This window comes from Mauremys reevesii, linkage group 9, assembly GCF_016161935.1.
Source record: "Mauremys reevesii isolate NIE-2019 linkage group 9, ASM1616193v1, whole genome shotgun sequence".
Taxonomy (NCBI): Eukaryota; Metazoa; Chordata; order Testudines; family Geoemydidae; genus Mauremys; species Mauremys reevesii.
This window is the reverse complement of record NC_052631.1, coordinates 71286477-71307325: the sequence shown is the minus strand read 5'-3', so window position 1 is coordinate 71307325 and position 20849 is coordinate 71286477. Positions and strand designations below refer to the sequence as shown.

The window sequence follows — 20849 nt, the reverse complement described above, 5'->3', positions numbered from 1 at the left end:
CAAATTAAGCACCGAGAAACAGGAATCTTCCACTGCAAATGACAGAGACGCTGTGGAGCCATTCCTTAGAGCCTATGTCAGTCCCCTTACGGGGTTCAGTCCCACCCTCTCTTACCCACACTAACCATTCCCAACTACTGCTGCACATTTCCATGCATGAACTCCCAGAGAACAAAGATCAATGCCATGTAACAGGTTGTAAGGGTCCAGTGTTGAGGCTCGGCCCTCTCAGGTGCGGCCGGGAGCCAGGCCGCCTCACTATGCGGGGCCATGTAATCAGTTCAGTCTCTGAAGTCCAAGCCCTAGGTCAGGGCAGGGCAGCAAATGGTAGTTCCTAGGCTCAGACCCTCAGGCAGGGGCTGAGAAAAACACACAGTCAGTGGGGCCCAAGCCCTAGGCCAGGACGGAGCAACAAACAGTAGTCTGAGGGCTCAGACCCTCAGGCGGGGCTGAGCCAAACAGGCAGTAATTTAAACCCAAGCCCTCAGTCAGGGCGGGGCAACTGACAGCAGTTCTGGGCTCAGACCCTCCAGCAGGGGCTTGAGCAACAACAATAGTTCAGTCGGATTCCCCTGGTCCGCACCAGTTCTAAGTCAACTGCCGGATCCACATTGTTCTAACATGCCAGAGGCTGTGTTCTCGTTTGAATATTTGAACAATATGAACAATATGAACAATATGAACGTATGAACAATAGTTCAGAGGCTCAGACCCTCGGGCAGGGGCTGAGCAAACAAAGTCAGTAAAGCCCAAGCCCTGGGTCAGGGTGGGGCAACAAGCAGTAGTTCAAGGGCTCAGGTCCTCAGGCAGGAGCTGAGCAAACAGCAGGTAAGTCCAGACTTCTATGTCTGAGCGCTGGTGTGAGGGGGAGACTGCCACCCGTGAGTGGGGTGGCAGGGGGGACACAGGCCCACCCACTCCACTCTGTCCCAGCCCGGGGCCCTAACAACGGCAGTTAGTCTGCTGCTGTGTCGGTGGGGTCCTGACCACAACACACCGACATCGGCTCGAAATCTGCGGTAGCCAGACTGGGGTCAGCTACCCCCGGGCTACTTCCCATCTCCCCCTCCATGGGTACCTGCTCATCGCTGGTGTCCGCAGCGGGGTCCCACACCATGGGCTCCTCGGTGTACTGAGGGCTGGATAGGTCGGGCTGCTCCTCTGGACTCGGGTCGGGGGGACACTCGGGCAGCTCCTCGGGGTACCGGGCTCGGGGAAGGCTCGGCCAGTCCTCCTCAGGGTACCGGGCTCGGGGAAGGCTCAGTCCAGCAGGAGCTCGGTCAGAAGCGTCTGTCCTCTCCAGCCGCCGGGCAGCAACTGAGCGCTGGGCCTGGACCTTTATACTTCCTGTCCCACCCCTTGACTTCCGGGGGTGGGGGGGGGCGGTGCTGAGGACAGGCAGCGGTGGCTCCACCCACTGTGGCAGCTGTTCTGGATCATCTCTCTCAGGTGCGGCCGGGAGTCAGGCCGCCTCACTACACAGGTGTACACCTCAGTGCAGCCTCCCGCCCCACAAAAAAAAAATGCTTGTCCCCATTGCACAATAGAACTATACTGGTGTGTGGAAGAGTCCTCATAATTGATACAATTATTATAACTTAATTTTTAAGAAATTACAAACTCATTTGTATCTTTACTGAGTATTAAGAGGCAGCCCTAAGAATGTTACAGCCAGAATGCCTGAAAATATAATAATACCTGTTTAGCTAGTTATGCTACAAAAAAAAAAAAAAAAAGCTAATCAAAGACATTCCAGAAGTTTTCTGCTTCTCTCTCCCAAGGACAAGCAAACATTAAGATGACAGACCATGCAAAATATTCATGTTTTAATTAGAGGAATACATCTAGGTAAAATGGACTCTAGCAATGCTTATCCTTGTGTTCTTGTGCCTTGTGCCTGCTTATGTTCTTAAAAAAATACCCATGTGTACTTGGAGATGTTTAAAACTTTTGTTTATTTCTTACATGTTGAAATAACAAATACCTTTGCAAAATGCAAACTGGCTAAATGCAAAGCTCCTAATATAGCACCCAATGACATTGCTATGTAAATGGTAAAAAGCTTTATGTACCAACGTAGATTCTAATGACTTTGATAAACTAGTCTAAGAAGTGATTTAAGTAAAGAATATTTATATTAATGGAGAATTAATTAAGTACTGGCAGCGCACAAGCAAGCCTGCAACCAAATCCAGAAGAAAATAAACCTCTCCCCAAAGTCAACAACTTTTAATTATTTAAGCTAAAGACTTTGTAAGAGTTATTTAATTTAAAAAGACTATTTGGAAAACCATAGGCGCTGACCCTGTGGGAATGTTGGGGCTGCAGCACCCACGGAAAAAAAATTGTGGGTGCTCAGCACCACCGAACATCTCCTTCCCCTTCCCCACCCCCAGTGGATCCTGCCCACCGGCAGGCCCCACTGATGAGCACCTCCCACTCCCTGCCAGCACCTCCCGCCTGCAGTGAATTAGCTGTTCAGCGGTGTATAGGAGGCGCTGGGGGGAGGGGGCAGAGCAAGGGCAGGGCACAGTCAAGGAACACAGCAAGTTGGCACCTATGTGGAAAACTAAAAATTTCTGAACAAACAGGAGTATTTGGACTTTTTGAAAATAGAATTTAACTTCCTGTCAAACTGTAGTAAAATTGAAAGACTATCTCAAACTCAGCTGAATTAAATGAAAGAGTTAAAACTAATTTTCAGAGTTATCTGGATCTTTCCTCCCACAAGATGAACAAAGGCAATGAAAGAAATGCTGCATGTTCATTAAACAGACTGCATATTAAGGATCTGAAAGTGTCACCTAAGCCAACCCTGAAGGCCTGAAGCCAATGAAAGGGTGTCAGCAACCAGCTGTGAATCTAAATAAGCCTGAAAGAGGTGTGTTTTCCTATAATTTCACTAAAATAGGAAAAAGATGGGTAATAAAACTCTAAAGTAAGAACCCCTCACACACACCCTCTGCTACTCTGCTCAAACACAGCACTTCACAAGCCAGCTGCCACAGTGAGATAAGAAAAACAGAGACGACTCAAAAAGAAACCAACCTGAGGAAATTCTTCCCAAGACTTCAACACGGATTGGTGAGAGGAAGTTAACTAAGTCACTCCCAAGCGATTAGATTTAAAACTGTTGTAATAATGTTGTTGGAATACTGAAATGCTATTGTAACTTAAGACTAACAGTTTCTCCTTAATCACCAAGTGGTTAGACCGTGTATTCCACTAGAGGAGACAGGCTAAACATTGGGAAACAGAAACAGTGGAATGTAACTGGATTTAAAATTCTTAATATTTGTAATTGATCTTTCTTAAGACAGCTCCTAAAAGGGCTAATTGTAAGTAACTCATTTAAATATTTTTTCTTGGTTTCACAGGATTTAGTTAAGGTTGCTTACTCTGCCTACTGACTGATTATTTATTAATGACCAACAGGTCCACCTGCCCTGAAACAAAATACTTTTGCCTATCTATAAACATTCTTAGTTGTCTAAGGTCATACTAAAGAATAGAGTCACAATAGTTTTTGAAAATAAAATACTTGGGTCTTAATTTACCAAGAGAAAAGCATCCCCAGAGACAGCTCACTCTCAAGGGAGTAATCACCAGTAAAGCTCTCCACAGAAAGACAAGCAGAAGAGATTGCAATGGCCGTCACCAGTTTATCAGTTGTATTCTGTCCTTTGTGTTGTTTTGTTAAATGTTTTCTTTAATAATAAAAGAGCCAGGGCTAATAACGGATTATTTTGCTTGGTCTTGATCATGGTGTCACCTAACGTATATAAAAGAAATGCTGTGATTAAACACATATCCTTGAGTTGGCAGTAAGAGAAACAATTAATAGGAGCTGGCCTTTTCTTCTCTTTCTAAACTAAATATTTTTAGTAATTTTTAAAATCCAAATTACTTGGTGTGCAACATTTTAAAACTACCCTTTTAAACCCAAGACAGGTTGCACTGCCACAGCTGTGGAAGCAGGGGAAGATTTCACCCTGAACAACAGGGTCGTTATCCAAGACAGAAGATAAAATACCACATTCCACTTCATGGGTGGAAGGATAGTTTAGAGTTAAATCTGGGAGCCAAGAGAGCTATCCCTGGTAAGCATTGACTTTGGTGAGAGATCAAAGGTACGGATTGACCTGGGGTAAGTGGCTGGTCTCTTGGTACTGGAAGCAACCTGAATATTTTGTGATCTTTGGTGTATATCAACCAACTGTCACGAAGTCCAGCTTGCCTGGGTGGCAAGACAGACCGGAATGCCTAAGGAGATAGTCTGTGACTCCATGATAAGATTAGTGCTTTAGGAGCTTACACCTGTCACTAGGTTGGTGAAATCTAGTTATCCAACAAACAACCAGTTCGGGGTCTCTGCCCTGCTTCTTGACAGTCTACCCTGAGTCTTGACAGTCTACTCAAGGTCACAAAGCACTCTAGCCAGCAGGACAGGAATAATAATACTGCTTCACTTCACATTGTCAAACTTAGTTCTTTAATGTTTACAATCTTCAGCTGTAAGGCTGCATACAATATTTAAGGAGAATTATTAATATTCAAAGCACTTTACAAATATTATCTAATTAATCCTCACAACAGCCCTGTAAAGTAGTTCTCTCCATTTTACAGATTAGGGAAATGAGGCGAAGAAGTTAAGCGACTTGCCAAAGCCACAGAAGGGTGTCAGTAAAAGATCTTAGATTAGAACCAAGGAGGTTCCTATGCTTAATTTATTAGCCCATGCTCCTTTCTTAGGAATTGAATAAGTGCTCTGAGAAGCACCAGTCTGGAGTGTGCTAAATGATCTGAATTAACATATATCTATCCCAATAGCATGCTACGTGGAGTTTCACTAGCAAATTAATCACCACCAACTGTTGAAACGAAACTTTTGGCTCTGGTGACATGCCATTAAGGCAAGTTTAACATTACATAAGTTTTCACTGTTGCTGACCATTTAAATATCAGTATGATTAATGTATTCTTTCTTACAGGGACAAATTCTGAAATCTCTAATGGAGACCAATGAAGTATAGCTCACCAGCTTCAACAAAGAGGAACTAAATCAAGATTTCTTATTATGTTAGTATTTATTAATTACTACTTGTACAGTACTTTGAAGTAGTAAAATACTAGGGAAGTATTTTTAATTAATTATTATTTTAAAGAATATACAAGGTTTCTACAGTGGAATCACTTTGAGCCAATGAGTTAAAAATGCAGATACTCACAAAAGCCAAACTGGCAGACTTGTCTTAAATCTCATTGGCATGATAGGATCATTATACAGCTTAAGTTGAAGTGAAGGGGTAACATTTGCTGCTGATTAGTGTGAATTTTAATGGCCAGGTGCCATAGAACGTTATGCTCTTCTCGTGCCAAGGAAACATATCGGATGCAGATTCTCGAAGGTTTCCATGGTGTGGGGGGAGGTAGGAAAGGGAGGAGGAAGAAAAAGACAACCTAGTGTGAAAGAAAGTTAGGAGAAGGAAGCAAAATCCAAGGTTCATCTAATAGGTAGATCAAAGAGCTGAGTTCTTAGGTCTGACACTCAACCACACCTCCCAGAGCACAATTAGCAGGTTAAGCTGCAGGTATGGCTGTGAGGCTAGCAAGAAGTAGCTTTTCCAAATCTTCAGTAAGATATTCTTTTAAATTTCTTGGAAGGTGAAGCGGGGTTGTAAAATAATCCTGCTTTGTCTTTAGACAGGCATGACTATCACTGGTGATTCAACAGAACTATGGTACCGTATTAAATTGATATCCCTGCTGTTACAGTTGGGGGTTGGTTCTTTCAACCATCTTGTTAGCTCAACCATCTTGTTCAGCTTTCCTTTTCCTATTTTGTATAGAGCTGTTCTCTAGTATAAATCTCTGTAAATAAATGTTATTGTGACGTTCCCCTCCGGTGTTATCTGGACCAGTGATCTGCTAGGCCTCTCCAACCCTTGACTCTGGGAGCCAGCCTTACCCTGCTTTGCTGTGAGAACCCCCATGCCTGGACTGTTCATGCACAGCCTCTGGCATGTAAGCTGCGCCCAGCTACTTGCAAGCGAATGACACTAGCCAATATCCCCGGTCCCAGACACAACCTTAGGAACCTCCGTCTTGCAGCATCCAGCAGGCATAACTGGACACTGCAAGCTCATATGAGTTCATCAATTTAACAAAGAAATTGATATGTACCAGGCTTGTTATCCCAAGGGGAGTCTCTGACACACTTCAAATCAAATGCACTGCTTCAGGTAGAACAAACAAATTTATTAACTATAAAGGTAGATTTTAAGTGTTTATAAGTCAAAGCACAACAAGTCAGATTTGGTCAAATGAAATAAAAGCAAAACGCATTCTAAGCTGATCTTAACACTTCAGCCAGGCTCTCTGCTTTGATCAGCGCTTCAGTCACTTGGTGGTGGTGGTGGTGTCTGTAGATGTAGGGAAAGGGAGCATGGAAAATGTCTCTCCCTTTTATCATGTCCTTTCTTCCCTCTTGGCTCATCCCCCCACTTCAGAGCCAGGTGAGCATTACTGAGTCTTTCCAAGCAAGGCTGAGCAATTCCCCTGGTGTGGCCACATGCAGATGAGTCATTGCATTGTAGCTCCCTTGCTGGACAATGGTTGTTCATAGAATCATAGAATTCAAGATCAGAAGGGACCATTATGATCATCTAGTCTGACCTCCTGCAAGATGCAGGCTACATAAGCCGATCCACCCACTCCTTAAGCAAGCAACCCCTGCCCCATGCTTCGGAGGAAGGCGAAAAACCTCCAGGGCCACTGCCAATCTACCCTGGAGGAAAATTCCTTCCCGACCCCAAATATGGTGGTCAGCTGAACCCCGAGCATGCGGGCAAGACTCTCCAGCCATACCCTCTGGAAAAAGGCTAACAATATCCTATCATTGACCCATTGTACTAATTACCAGTGTGGCACTTAATTGACCTATTGACTAAGCCCGTTATCCTATCATACCATCTCCTCCATAAACTTATCTAGCTTAATCTTAAAGTCATGGAGGTCCTTCGCCCCCACTGTTTCCTTCGGTAGGCTGTTCCAGAATTGCACTCCTCTGATGGCTAGAAACCTTCGTCTAATTTCAAGCCTAAATTTCCTGACTGACAATTTATATCCATTTGTCCTCATGTCCACATTAGCACTGAGCTGAAATAATTCCTCTCCTTCCCTGGTATTTATCCCTCTGATATATTTAAAGAGTGCAATCATATCTCCTCTTATCCTTCTTTTGGTTAAGGAAAACAAATCGAGCTCCTCAAGTCTCCTTTCATATGACAGGCTTTCCATTCCTCGGATCATTCTAGTGGCCCTTCTTTGTACCCGTTCCAGTTTGAATTCATCCTTCTTAAACATGGGAGACCAAAATTGCACACAATACTCCAAATGAGGTCTCACCAACGCCTTATATAACGGGACTAGCACCTCCTTATCCCTACTAGAAATACCTCGCCTAATGCATCCCAAGACCGCATTAGCTTTTTTAACGGCCACATCACATTGCCTACTCATAGTCATCCTACGATCAACCAGGACTCCTAGGTCCTTCTCCTCCTCCGTTACTTCCAACTGGTGCGTCCCCAGCTTATAACTAAAGTTCTTGTTAGTCATCCCTAAATGCATAACCTTACACTTCTCACTATTGAATTTCATCCTGTTACTAATACTCCAGTTTACAAGCTCATCCAAATCTCCCTGGAGGATATCCCGATCCTTTTCCGAATTGGCAATACCTCCCAACTTGGTGTCATCCGCAAACTTTATCAGCCCACTCCTACTCTTGGTTCCCAGGTCAGCGATAAATAGATTGAATAAAATCGGACCCAAAACCGAACCTTGAGGAACTCCACTGGTAACCCCCCTCCAACCCGACAGTTCCCCCTTCAATACGACCCTCTGCAGTCTCCCCTTTAACCAGCTCCTTATCCACCTCTGGATTTTCATTTCGATCCCCATCTTTTCCAATTTAACCAGTAATTCCTCATGCGGTACCGTATCAAACGCCTTACTGAAATCAAGATATATTAGATCCACCGCATTTCCCTTATCTAAAAAATCTGTTACTTTCTCAAAGAAGGAGATCAGGTTGGTTTGGCACGATCTACCTTTCGTAAATCCATGCTGTAATTTGTCCCAGTTGCCATCGGCCTCATGCTCCGTAACCACTCTCTCCTTTAAAAATTTTTCCATGACTTTGCATACTACAGATGTTAAACTAACAGGCCTGTAGTTACCCGGGTCACTTTTTTTCCCCTTCTTGAATATAGGAACTATATTAGCTAATCTCCAGTCAAACGGTACAACCCCCGAGTTTAGAGATTTATTAAAAATCATCGCTAATGGGCTTGCAATTTCACTCGCCAATTCCCTTAATATTCTAGGATGAAGATTATCCGGGCCCCCCGATTTACTTCCGTTTAACTGTTCAAGTTTGGCTTCTACCTCAGATACCGTAATGTCTACCCCCATATCTTCATTCCCATCAGTCCCTCTATCACTATTCCTTAGCCCTTCATTAGCCTCATTAAAGACCGAGGCAAAATATTCATTCAGATATTGTGCCATTCCAAGATTATCCCTAATCTCCACTCCGTTTAAAGTTTTAAGCGGTCCCACTTCTTCCTTCTTGGTTTTCTTCCTATTTATATGGCTAAAAAACCTTTTGCTATTGGTTTTAATCCCCTTCGCTAGGTCCATCTCCACCCGGCTCTTTGCCTTTCTCACTGCTTCCCTACACCCTCTGACCTCAATAAGGTAGGTTTCTTTGCTGATCCCTCCCATTTTCCACTCCTTGTACGCTTTCTGTTTTTTCTTAATCACCCCTCTAAGACGCTTGCTCATCCAGCTCGGTCTAAAACTGCTACCTATGAGCCATTTTCCCTTTCTCGGGATACATGCCTCTGACAACTCCTGCAACTTCAACCTGAAGTAACCCCAAGCGTCATCTGCCTTTAGATCCCTAAATATGTTAGTCCAATCCACTTCCCTAACTAGTTGCCTTAATTTAGTAAAATTAGCCCTTTTGAAATTGTATACCTTAGTCTCAGATGCAATTTTGATTATCCTCCCATTTATTTTGAAACGAATTAGCTCATGATCACTCGAGCCAAGGTTGTCCCCTACAACTATTTCCTCAACAAGGTCCTCGTTACTCACCAAAATCAGATCTAAAATGGCATCCCCCCTCGTCGGTTCAGCAACTACTTGATGAAGGAATTCATCAGCTATCACGTCTAGGAAAAGCTGAGCCCTATTATTATTACTAGCATTTGTTTCCCAATCTATATCCGGGAAGTTAAAGTCCCCCATGATCAAACAGTTCCTATTAGTATTTACCTCCTTAAAAACATTAAAGAGCTCTCTATCCATATCCAGGCTAGATCCCGGCGGTCTATAGCACACCCCAATCACTATCCCAGGGGAGGCTCTAGTAGTTTTCTTCCCCAATGTGACTATTGCCCAAACAGACTCTGTATTATCCATTGCATTGCTAGTTATTTCGTTACATTTCACCTCATTATTGATATACAATGCTACTCCCCCACCTTTACCTTTGCATCGGTCTTTCCTAAACAGCACATACCCTTCCATACCTGTACTCCAGTCATGGCTACCGTTCCACCATGTTTTGGTTATTCCTACGATATCCGGTTTCAATTCCCGGACCAGGAGCTCCAGTTCCTCCATTTTGTTACCTAAGCTTCTCGCATTGGTGAACAAACATCCTAATTTTTGCTGTTTGGCTCCTCTCACCCTTTTCACCCAACTTGGTAGGGACACAGTACTACCAGTATGACCTGTCGATCTAGTATCCGCCCCCCCCCCTCTTCCTTACACCTAACCGTCCCCCTCTGGCTATATCTGTTGTTATCCTGTTGTTCTCACTCCCAATGTATAAATTTGGCGTGGAGAGCACCTGGACCTCTCCCAACCGTCTCCCCCCAGTATCTAGTTTAAAGCTCTTTTAATCAGATGAGCCAGCCTCCCTCCTAGAAGTCTACTTCCTTCCCTACTTAGGTGGAGCCCATCCTGTGAGAACAGCTGTCTGTCCCCAAAAGCCTCCCAGTGCCCATACATCCCAAAGCCCTCCTTGTAACACCACTCCCTCAGCCAACTATTAATCGTCACGATCCTGTCACCCCTTTGGCGCCCTTCCCTAGGGACAGGTAGAATCCCACTGAAGATCACCTGAGCCTCAATTTCCTTGAGCGTCTTACCCAACCTGGCATAGTCTCCCTTGATCCTCTCTAGCGAGAATCTAGCCGTGTCATTCGTTCCTACATGAAGGATGATCAAAGGGTTCTTACCTGCTCCTCTTAGGATCCTTTTCAACCTCAGGTCCACATCCCGTATTTTAGCGCCCGGTAGACAGCACACCCTTCTGTTCTCCGGATCGGCCCTGGTCACAGGCCTGTCCAACCTTCTCAGTATGGAATCCCCAATCACGTAGACCTGCCTTTGCCTGGGGACAGTGCGGTCCTCTAACCTATCCTCCGTCCCCCCTGGTTGCAAGCTCCTTCCATTCCTATCATTCCTTGTGGTTCCCGTTAAGCCATCCTGTATCCTCCCTTGGCCCACACTTGGTGCTACCTCCATAGACTCCTCCCCTCTTTCTATCGGACTAGCCGCTCTTCTCTTTTTCCTTGGCCTCCCACTGTCAGCTACCACCTGCTTTACCCCTTCCTCATTCTCCAGACCTTCGAACCTGTTCCTTAGCTCTATTTCTCCCTCACTGGCTCTCCTTTTTCCTCGGCCTGCTTCTCACGGTCACATGCTTCCACCGCCGATCTTCCTCATCCGGCGGTCCCCCCTCACTAGCCTTAGCCCCTGCTTCCCCCTGTACTCCTGGGCATTCCCCTTCGGTCACTGCTTGCCATTGCTCCATCAGCTGCTCGAACCCCCTTCTATGCTCTACCAGGGTTTCTACCTGCAGCTCTAGGCCTTGGATCTTTTCCTCCAGCAGCTCTATTAGGCGGCACTTCATGCATACATAGTACTGTTCTGGGTCCCCCGCTAGAACAATGTACATACCGCAGCTGCTGCATGCTCTCATCCTCGGTGTATCCTCCACTGCTTGGCTCATGGCTGCTGCTGTCTCAGCCTCGCTCGGCGTTCTTACCTGGGGAACACGGGAAGCACGGTGCCGCCCCCTTCCGCCTCCCCCTGTAAACTCCCCTATTAGCAGCCCTAGTCGCTGGCTCCCATGCCGCTGCTCGCAGCTGTGCCGCTGCCTGGCTGGGTGGCCGCTTTTATAGGCCCCCTCCTCCGCCTAGCTCCGCCCCCTAATCAGGGCTCAGCAGTCTGCCCCGACAGAGAGAGACACAAGCACCCCAAAGACAGACGCAAACACAAAATACCTGGCTCCTCCAATGGGAACTCCCACTCAAACTCCCCTGTTAGGAGCCCTGTTGGCCGGCTCCTGGGCCGCTGCGATCAGTATCTGGCTGAGCTAGTATCTGGCTGATTCCCACATCTTTAGTTTAGTGACAACTATACTACACAAGTCTCATAACTTCATATGAATTAGTGATATACATATATGGATAGAGAAATGACTTTCAGCAGATCATAACCTCTTCCCAATAACTTTATAAGGCATGCTTTATATGTAAGATCACGATTATATGAAAATGAAGAATATGGGGGTTACAGCATGCTCCCCCAAGGTATAGAATGTCACAGTCATCTTTTAGTTTTTACCTTCTCGGTGGAGGCTGCTCTCTTTCATTTAAAAATTTAATATACAAAAACAGACAGAGATTCTAACAAGATCTGCCTGGAGGTCCCTGGACATACCCTCATACTACTAAAAAAAAAATAGGAGCTGTTTTTCAGTCTACTGAAAGGTTCCATCAAATTCCACTGTGTGGCCATCTGATCAGACCTTAGCATTTAATGTAAGATACAAAGCTTTATTAAACTTTGTGGCCAAAGTTCTGGAATTCACCTAGCAGTGAATCAAGGCAATTTTGCGGGATGTCTATAAACTAGACTTGCTTTTGAAGTCCATGGGTAACATTTTCAAAAGTGCCTAAATCTCATTTTCAAAAGTGATTTAGGTACTTCAAAGACTGACTTTCAGTGAGACTTAGGACACTAAATACCTACCCCATTTTTAACAAAACAAGAGCCTTTAAAAATGTTACCCTAAATCTAAGAGAAGTCAGTCATTTTGAGGCGGAATCCCTCTACTAAATATGAAAAGATGATGACTTTGGAAATAGCTCCTATATTAGGTCCACAACCTAAAGCCAACCAGCACTGGAGAAAACGGGCATTATTCACAGGAGGACTTACTGAAGAAGCTAATGCTACAGGAAATGGGCAACTTCAGAAAAGAACTGGTAAAAGAAGTCAAGCAAAGAACTGCAACAAACCCATGTACTAACACAAATGAGGCAGTGAATTTGTACCAGCACACAACACATCTTAAGGGTCCTGTTAATGAGAGTGATTGCAGCTTTAGCACAAAATATAAAAGGTCATTGGAATTGCTGATAAAAATACAGCTAGTGCTGCTATTACTACTAATGGCTATGAATGGTGTGAACATGGTAATAATGACCCCAACGTAATGACTATAGCAATGTTATTTTAATGCTAGATAATCTATGGCCCAACTGTGAGCAGGTGCACAAGCCAAGGCAGAGAGTGCAAGGAGTATCCCCTGCTTGTTCTTGGGCTGCCATGTAGGGGCCAGGCACAATTAAAGTCCCCACATTTAAGGAGCAAAATCAGGCTGGCACCTTAAATGCTGTTAATTAGCATCTCTGAAGAGCCAGGCAAGGCAAGTGCTATGGCCTTCTGCCACCTTTACTTAGCCAGCACTACTGGATCCATACAAGGGAAGTATAGGGGGTGCCTTTTCAAAGCAAGCAGCAGGGACTGTACTCCTCCCATGCACACAGGAGCTCTAGAAGGCATCATGCCCCCAGAGCACTGCAGCCCCACACAGCACCCAGTGCAAGGCACTCCACACTCATTACTCAGACAAAACACCTATGGATTAGGCAGTAGGATATGCCCTATTTGATGCTACTAGCCTCAATGACTAAATATCCTAAAGTGCAGTGAAATTCACCATGCACTGATTTTGTCAGAATACCACACGTGTGCAGGGTCAGGGGGTAGAGGGAACTGTTTCAATAATTAAGGCATCACTCTTGATTCTAGTGTACAAGACACCATTATGGCACAACAGTACATCCACTGTAAAATACTGAAGCAGAATATTCTGTCAAGCTAAGACATATCTGCTGCGATGTCTTGAAAAGATAGTCTGGAATTCAAAAAGGCAGTAGTTATTTCAAGGCACTCAAAAGGTGCAATACTAAGCATTACCACTAAAGGTCTATACAATTTCCTTACAGCAGCTACTTATTCATCAAAATGCATCATCTTGTGTCTTCCAGTTATGTTTCAGATGATTGTTTCCTGGAGAAAATCTGCTAGTACTGACTGACCAGAAAAGAAGTTCAGGCTGGATGCTACTATAAAATGTATGCAGTGTTTATTTGATCTGCTTATTCTCATCCCACAGCTATAAGGTCTGACTCTAGAACACGTATGTTTCAGCAGCAATAAAACATAACATGTTTAAGATAATGAGCATCACTCTTATAAGAATTTCTTCTGGGCCTATCTGCTTTTCAGGTGAGAAGAGTAATACTTCAGCAGGCAACCTCATTGAATTATCTTCAGGAGCCAAGAATGTGTCCCATTGACAAATATGTGCATCATCAAGACATGGACCAGGACCATCAGTGGAGAAATCAGGTGCTAGCACTGACCAAAGTTAGACCAGGGATACCCAGGAAATAAGTGATACCTGATTGCCTAATTTAATATATTACAGGGTAAATATGAAATTCCGTGGGGTTTGCTAGGGACTTTGCCAGGCAGATTTATTTGGGAATCTCTTAGGATTTTCTATAGCATCTATTACTATAGCGTCTAAGATAGAGCTAGAAAATCCACTACTTAAATCATCTTGTTCCTTTTAATGTATCTTAGTTTGAGCACACTGTGTTGCTCAGTCTTTGTAGTTGGCACCCTGGAGTGTGTGCTGTCTAAAATATTCTATTGTAGCCTCATCACCTAAACACTCCTTGTTTAAGCCCTAATCTTTTCAAACTTTCTTCCTGACTGCTGAATTCCTGCAGAGAGCTCCTCTAGTTAGCTTTGTGATGCAGAAGCATAAGGGAGTTAACATGGTGAGTGTTAAAGAAGCTATGCATAAACAATAAAGAAAGCTCAAAGGATTGTCTGACTGCTTGTTTACTACAAACCCCTTCTGTAGCTCATTCATTGTCAGTAAACTGCAAACATTAACATTCACTTTTTGTTTTGTTCAGCTATCACTGTTATATAAAATCTCACCTTCTATTAAATCATGTATTAAGATTACTACTTCTTTTGCAGATTACATTAAGGAATAGGGACTGGGAATGGCTGAGCCATTACAAACATTGAATCTATCTCCCCTTGTAAGTATTCTCACACTTCTTATCAAACTGTCTGTACTGGGCTATCTTGATTATCACTTCAAAAGTTGTTGTTGTTTTTTTCCCTCCTTTTTTTCCCCTCCTTAATTGGCCTCTTAGAGTTGGTAGGGCAACTCCCACCTTTTCATGCTCTCTGTATGTGTGTATATATATATTATATCTATATCCTCACTATATGTTCCATTCCATGCATTCGAAGAAGTGGGCTGTAGCCCACGAAAGCTTATGCTCAAATTTGTTAATCTCTAAGGTGCCACAAGTACTCCTGTTCTTTTTGCAGATACAGACTAACACAGCTGCTACTCTGAAACCTGTCATTACGGAATAAAAATCTGTAGCACCCTCTTGATACACATTAGGTCTTTATTCTGTAATTCTCAGGTCTGGTTTAAACCTACAATTTAGGTCAGCCATCACTCAGGACTGTGAAAAATTCACATCACAATAAACATAGTTAAGCTGACTTAAGACTTGGTATAGACACCACCATGTCAATGGAAGAATTCTTGACCGCCTAGCAACCACCTCTTAAAGGGGTGGCTTTTCTACAGTGATGGAAAAACCCCTTCTATTGCTGTAGCAAATGTCAACACTACAGCAGCATAGCTACAGTGCTTTAGCTGCATCACTACAACATTTGTAATGTAATGTAGACATAACCTTACTCACATTAAATAGTACTTGTTCATATGAGTAGCCCCAAACCAATATGTTGGGGATGTAAATATGTCATTTAACAATAGGCTGCCCAGATGATTCAGGGAGCCTGGGGCAAAGCAGGGGAGCTGCGGCACTTGTACTCACCCAGCGGTGGTCCGGGTCTTCGGCAGCATTTCGGCGGCTGAGGGGGCCCTTCAGTCACTCTTCCTCTTCGGCAGCACTGAAGGGCCTCCTGCCGCCGAAATGCCACCAAAGACCCGGACCACTGCAGGGCCAGGGTTCGCGGGGCCCCTGCAGGGCCAGGGACAAATTGCCCCACTTGCCCCGCCCTGGGCAGCCCTGTTTAACATGCATGGATGGATTTTGTATATTATGAATTTTCCTGGGAATCAGTACTACTGAAATTGAGTCAAGAGTTATTAAAACATACTACTGTCTTCCCAGGTTGCAATGTTGTGTAATGGTGAGATTAATGGAATCCTGGGTTCTATACCCATCTTTGCCACTCTAATCAATGCATCACCTTTATTAGGTCTTCTCACCTTTCTGACCCTCAGTTTACCGACCTGTAAAAGGAATATAAGATTTACCAACTTTGCAAGGGTGATGCAAGGCTCCATTAAATCCTGTAAATCTTTAAGATCCTCCAAAGAAAGGTTTTCTGCCATACAAGTGCAATAAGTAATATATATATATATATATGTATATATATATATATATATATACACACACACACACATACACAGAGAAACCCCAATGTCATATATGCTCTTCCATGTGATGGGCAGATTGACAACCCAAATAACTCTCAATACTCTAAAATACTCACTAGCTTCAAAGCTTTCAAGCGAAATACAATATGTTCTTTTCCCTTGTGTCTAATTATTATGAGTTAGTTTATGTCAATATACTCTGCCCGGCATCAAGGGCAGCACTTCGCTACTCCACCTCAGGAACAGCATAAGGAAAGAAGTACTTCTGACAGTTCTTTCCCTGACCTCCACCCCCTTTGTTTCAGTCTGGCACTAATAGATTGCTATCTTCACCCCAACACTGTCTCAGTCATGCTGGCTAGTGCATGGAGAGTGGCCAGTCCTTTCCTACCCACCTGCTCAAGGGGGAGGAGGGAGGTGGCAAACGTGCAGCATGTGCACCCAAAGTTCAAGGAGGCCGCACCGTGCTTTGTTTGGGGTCCTACATCCCATTTTGACCCTGGGTGGCTGTGCAGCCCAGGCCACAAGATAGTCCTACATTACAGGATATCATGAGTATAAATAATTGGAAGGTTGGGGTTTCAGCCCAGCCGTAAGGTAGGGATTGCATGCATAAAAAAATGAAAACACTGAGTTTTGAAACAGAAACTCACTTCTCTCATTTTACTGTAAGTGGACAAATTTAGTCATGGTACAAAACTACTCATGAAAGGGATATTCTAAAAGTTATTGTCTTTTAAAAAAGAGTGGTCTATGCTCTGAGAATTAATGACTAAACACCTCAATTCAAAGGTATCACTTGCAGCACCCAGTATAAAATTTCTGGCTTGTGGTTCTTTTTGATTCAGAAGACATTTAGATGTTCCATTTGTTCTACATTTGACCTTACTATATTTTTCCTCAAGAGGGTGGGGGAAACAACTCATTCTTTGGCTTTACTTCTTAAATGGGCCAAATCCTGGACCCTACATGCCACAGCATTTGGAAAAGAAAGATTCCTTCCCTAGATAGTGGAAGAATTTTTTCTGTTATCAGTACTGTCCAAAGCATGCACTACAGAAACAAAAATATACTGATCACAATTAGCTTCTCTCCTACTTTGCTTCTTTGCCCAAGTGGGCCCATGACTTTAAATGTATTTTTCATATGTATTTGATAGGGCTGTACACATTTCCTTTGTTATACTGTGTTTTGTGGGCCTCTGGAGATCAAATAAAATCCAGAGAGTTTCCATTATAATGCTGCAATTATCCATTTTGCTTCTGCACAGAAGATAAGCAATTCTATGCAGATTCTATTTACGCTGACCATGAGGTCCTTACTTGCTACTTATTTGGATGTCACTTAGTGACTCTATTGGTGGCATAACTTTTTTTCCTCCAATTAGGAGAGAAATGTTATCTTTAGACTCTCAGAACAAATTGTGCAATATGAGCCCTTGCTTGATGAAAGTGCCTTGAAGATGTTCTATAACAACATCCCAAGAGATTGGAGACATGATATTACACACAAATGAGGACTTCCAGCCTCAAGAAGACCTAATAAAAACAGTACCTGTAGCATAAATGGCTACATACATTGCTGGATACTTGGCTCACAAATACAAGTATTTGTTTCGTTTCTGAATTCATATCATTTTCCATTATTAGGTCTTTAACTTGGAGCCCTCTGGTAAGTCTCATGGGGGAAACAAAAGAGCACAAGGAAACCCTGTGCAGAGTTATAGGAATGGGCATTTAATCTCTCTCACACACACACACACACACACACCACAATAAAGCACAGTAGTACGTGAGAAACCAAGGTCTAGACACAGTGATTTAATTAGAGAAGGATTTGGATCATGCTCTTTTGTTTTCAGATGTCAAAGGAACAAAGAGCATCAGTCACACATCACTGATAATATTTAAGCCTAATATTTATGTTTAAAAAATGTGGAAGATGTTGGGTTAATGTGAAAAATCTGTAAACAACACACATACTATTTTAACTTCAATGACAAAAATCAGCTTGGCTCCCCCTTTCTTATTTTGTAGAACCATCTCATACTGTAAATCTCGTCTATGTCATCTATCTTGTTCACTGCACAAAACCAATGTGGGCTTTCATACAGTATTTTCCATTTAATGACTAACTGCAACAAGGACCATATTGTAAATGAAACCAAGTGAAGCAGGTGTGTGCATCCTGCTAAGATCTATTTAATAAATATGTAAAATCAATCAATTTCTCTCTCCAATCAGGCAGAAAAGGTATATGAATTTATGAGTATCACTTTAAAATGTATTGAACATACCAGAAGTTTTTACAAAGGGAAATTCTAGGGTAGCAAGGACAGTTGTTAAAGGGATGTTGTTAAATGGGTATTACGCTGGCCATGCACTCTGGGGACAGAAAGAAAATGCATAAAATTAGTTAGTGTTAGATTTTATTTTTTTTTAAAGTATTTTGGCAGCTAATGGAAATTATAACAGCATCTAGACACCTAAATTCCCATCCATTTCAATTAGAGTTAGGCACATAAGTACTGCTGAAAATCCTACTAGGTGCCTATTCAAACTAGCTGGTTCCAGTTAAGATTCCTTTGATTATTTCTTTGCCATAGACATTTAGTGCTTGGGTAAAGGGATACATCATTTCTTAACATAAATGTACCATCTCTGAGCTTGCTGAAGCAGAAAAGGTTGGTCACCTCTTGGTTTTCCTGCTCATGACTCCAATTCCCAAACGTAAAATATTCCCCTCAAGCTACCCTGGTTTCACAGATCTTATATTCAGTTTAAAACACAGTACCACGTTTCAGGTACTTATTCATTCATATCTGAGCGGTACAAAAATCGTCATTTAGAAAACCAATCACAGAACTGATAAAAGGTGTTGCTATAGACATTTTGATTGTGGAAAATGTACAAAATTAGCCCCTGGCTCCTTTACTGCATAATCAGTGGTTCAAAAGAGAGAAGAGTTAAAATTCTAATTAAAAATTGCTAACTCACTTTTCAACCAATCTAATCCTTTAATTTGTCAAGTTCTCCAACCCTGCTATCAGCCACAAATGACACCTAAGCCTCAGAGCAAGTTGTAATTACTGTAATAATTTCTTAAGTGAGTTACAAATTGCAAGTATTTCAGTTTTTAATTAAAACTCAAGAAAAACGACAATAAGTGTACAACAAGCTGGTGATCAGAAAATACATTTTTAATTATTTTTTAACCGTCATATTATGAGTTAGTGGATTGTGATTGTAAGGAAAGTAGAGCCCTGCAGCTCTGCAAGATATCTCCTGTTACAATTAATTTGCAATTTTGTTGCAATAACCCACAAATGCATTGCAAAACTGTGATAAACATATTGTTGGGCTGGGCAAACACTCATTGAAGCTGGTGGGTGTAACCACCACCCATGAGTCATTATAAATGTAGGAAACAATCAAGCTCTTGTATAGCGCCAGATGGCTGAAATAATAGCAGCCACCACTCAAAACACAACCTATATGGCAAGACTTGAGTAGAAGCTGAACCATGTAGCCCAAGGGGTTTCCTTAGAGATTAAGAGAGCAAGTAACAGGGGTTGAGGCATTGAGTGGTGGAGCTGTGCATGTGTGCGCACGTGAGGGAGAAGTAGCAAAAACATACAGGACATAGAGGAGCAAAGAACTCCCCCAAAATAGACAAAATCAGCCTTGGTAGCATGACCCTTGGAAAAAAGCTGAGTGCACGCCTTTGGATAAAGTGCTGGCTGAATGACATTTAGAACTGTGAGCAAACAAACTGTCTCCTGTTGTCTGATTCTTACTGTGTTCAGGGAAACAGGACTATATATGTTCTTCGTAAATAAACAGGATTGCATCACAGAAATACTTGACTCCATCATCAATTTCTCCTCCAAATGGAAATAACCTGCTAGACCAGGGGTGGGCAAACTTTTTGGCCGGAGGGCCACATCTGGGTATGGAAATTGTATGGCAGGCTATGAATGCTCACAAAATTGGAGGTTGGGGTGCGGGAGGGAGCTGTGGGCTGGAGCAGGGGGTTGGATTTAAGGGAGGGTGAGGGCTCCAGCTGGGGTGAGGGCTCTGGGGTGGAGTTGGGGATGAGAGGTTGGGGATGCAGGAGGGTGCTCTGGGCTGGGACCGAGGGGTTTGGAGGACAGGAGGGGGATCAGGGTTGGGGCAGGGTGTTGAGGTGCAGAAGGGGGTCAGGGGTGCAGGCTCTGGGCAGTGTTTACCTCAAGCAGCTCCCAGAAGCAGCGACATGTCTCCCTTCTGCCTCCTATGTGGAGGCACAGCCAGGCAGCTCTGTGCACTGCCCTGTCCGCAAGCGCCGCCCCTGCTGCTCCCATTGATCGTGGTTCCCAGCCAATGGGAACTGTGGGGGCAGCGCTTGGAGTGGGGGTAGTGTGCAGAGCCCCGTGGCTGCCCCTATGTGTAGGAGCAGCAGGGGGGACATACCACTGCTTCCGGGAGCAGTGCGGAGTGAGGCAAGCCCCCAATCCTGCTCCCCAGCTGAAGCAGGGAAAACTCTGGACCCCGCTCCCCAGCGGGAGCTCGAGGGCCAGATTAAAACATCTGGAGGGCCGAATGCAGCCCCTGGGCCGTAGTTTGCCCACCCCTATGCTAGACCCCAAAAATTAGCGAACTGCGTGGATAAAAAATACAATATTTAGTGGTGGAAAAGTAAATGTAAGTGGTGCGCACCGTACATTATTTTTCGAAGAAGAGGGAGAGCTTTAAGAACTGACATTCTGTAACAGCCAGAGTAGTTCAAGAAGCAAGAAATATTCTCAAGTGACCCAAGAATATAGGTGAATAACATTTGTTATGCAGATAACAGTGCTATTTTTGAATTCACAAGAAGTTCTGATTAAGTTAGAGGAGATTATATATGAATATGGCAAAGACCATGGTCTAGAGTTGAATGTCAAAGTCAAAGCTCCCCAGCCAAATGGCTCATCAGGCTAATG

General features: G+C 43.5%; 2 long non-coding RNA genes across 3 annotated transcripts in view; one reads left to right on the top strand and one right to left on the bottom strand.

Annotated features, from left to right (window-relative positions):
- The window catches only part of LOC120371687, a 100647-nt gene that overhangs the window by 60793 nt on the left and 19005 nt on the right, over window positions 1-20849 (bottom strand). The window lies entirely within an intron of this gene.
- Window positions 761-5735, top strand: LOC120371686. 2 transcript variants are annotated; one of them, XR_005584525.1, is made up of 4 exons: window positions 761-828; window positions 2985-3084; window positions 3948-4100; window positions 4992-5735. It is a non-coding gene; the product is annotated as an uncharacterized LOC120371686 (long non-coding RNA). The 2 variants fall into 2 exon arrangements; XR_005584524.1 differs by lacking the exon at window positions 761-828 and having other exon boundaries at window positions 2948-3084.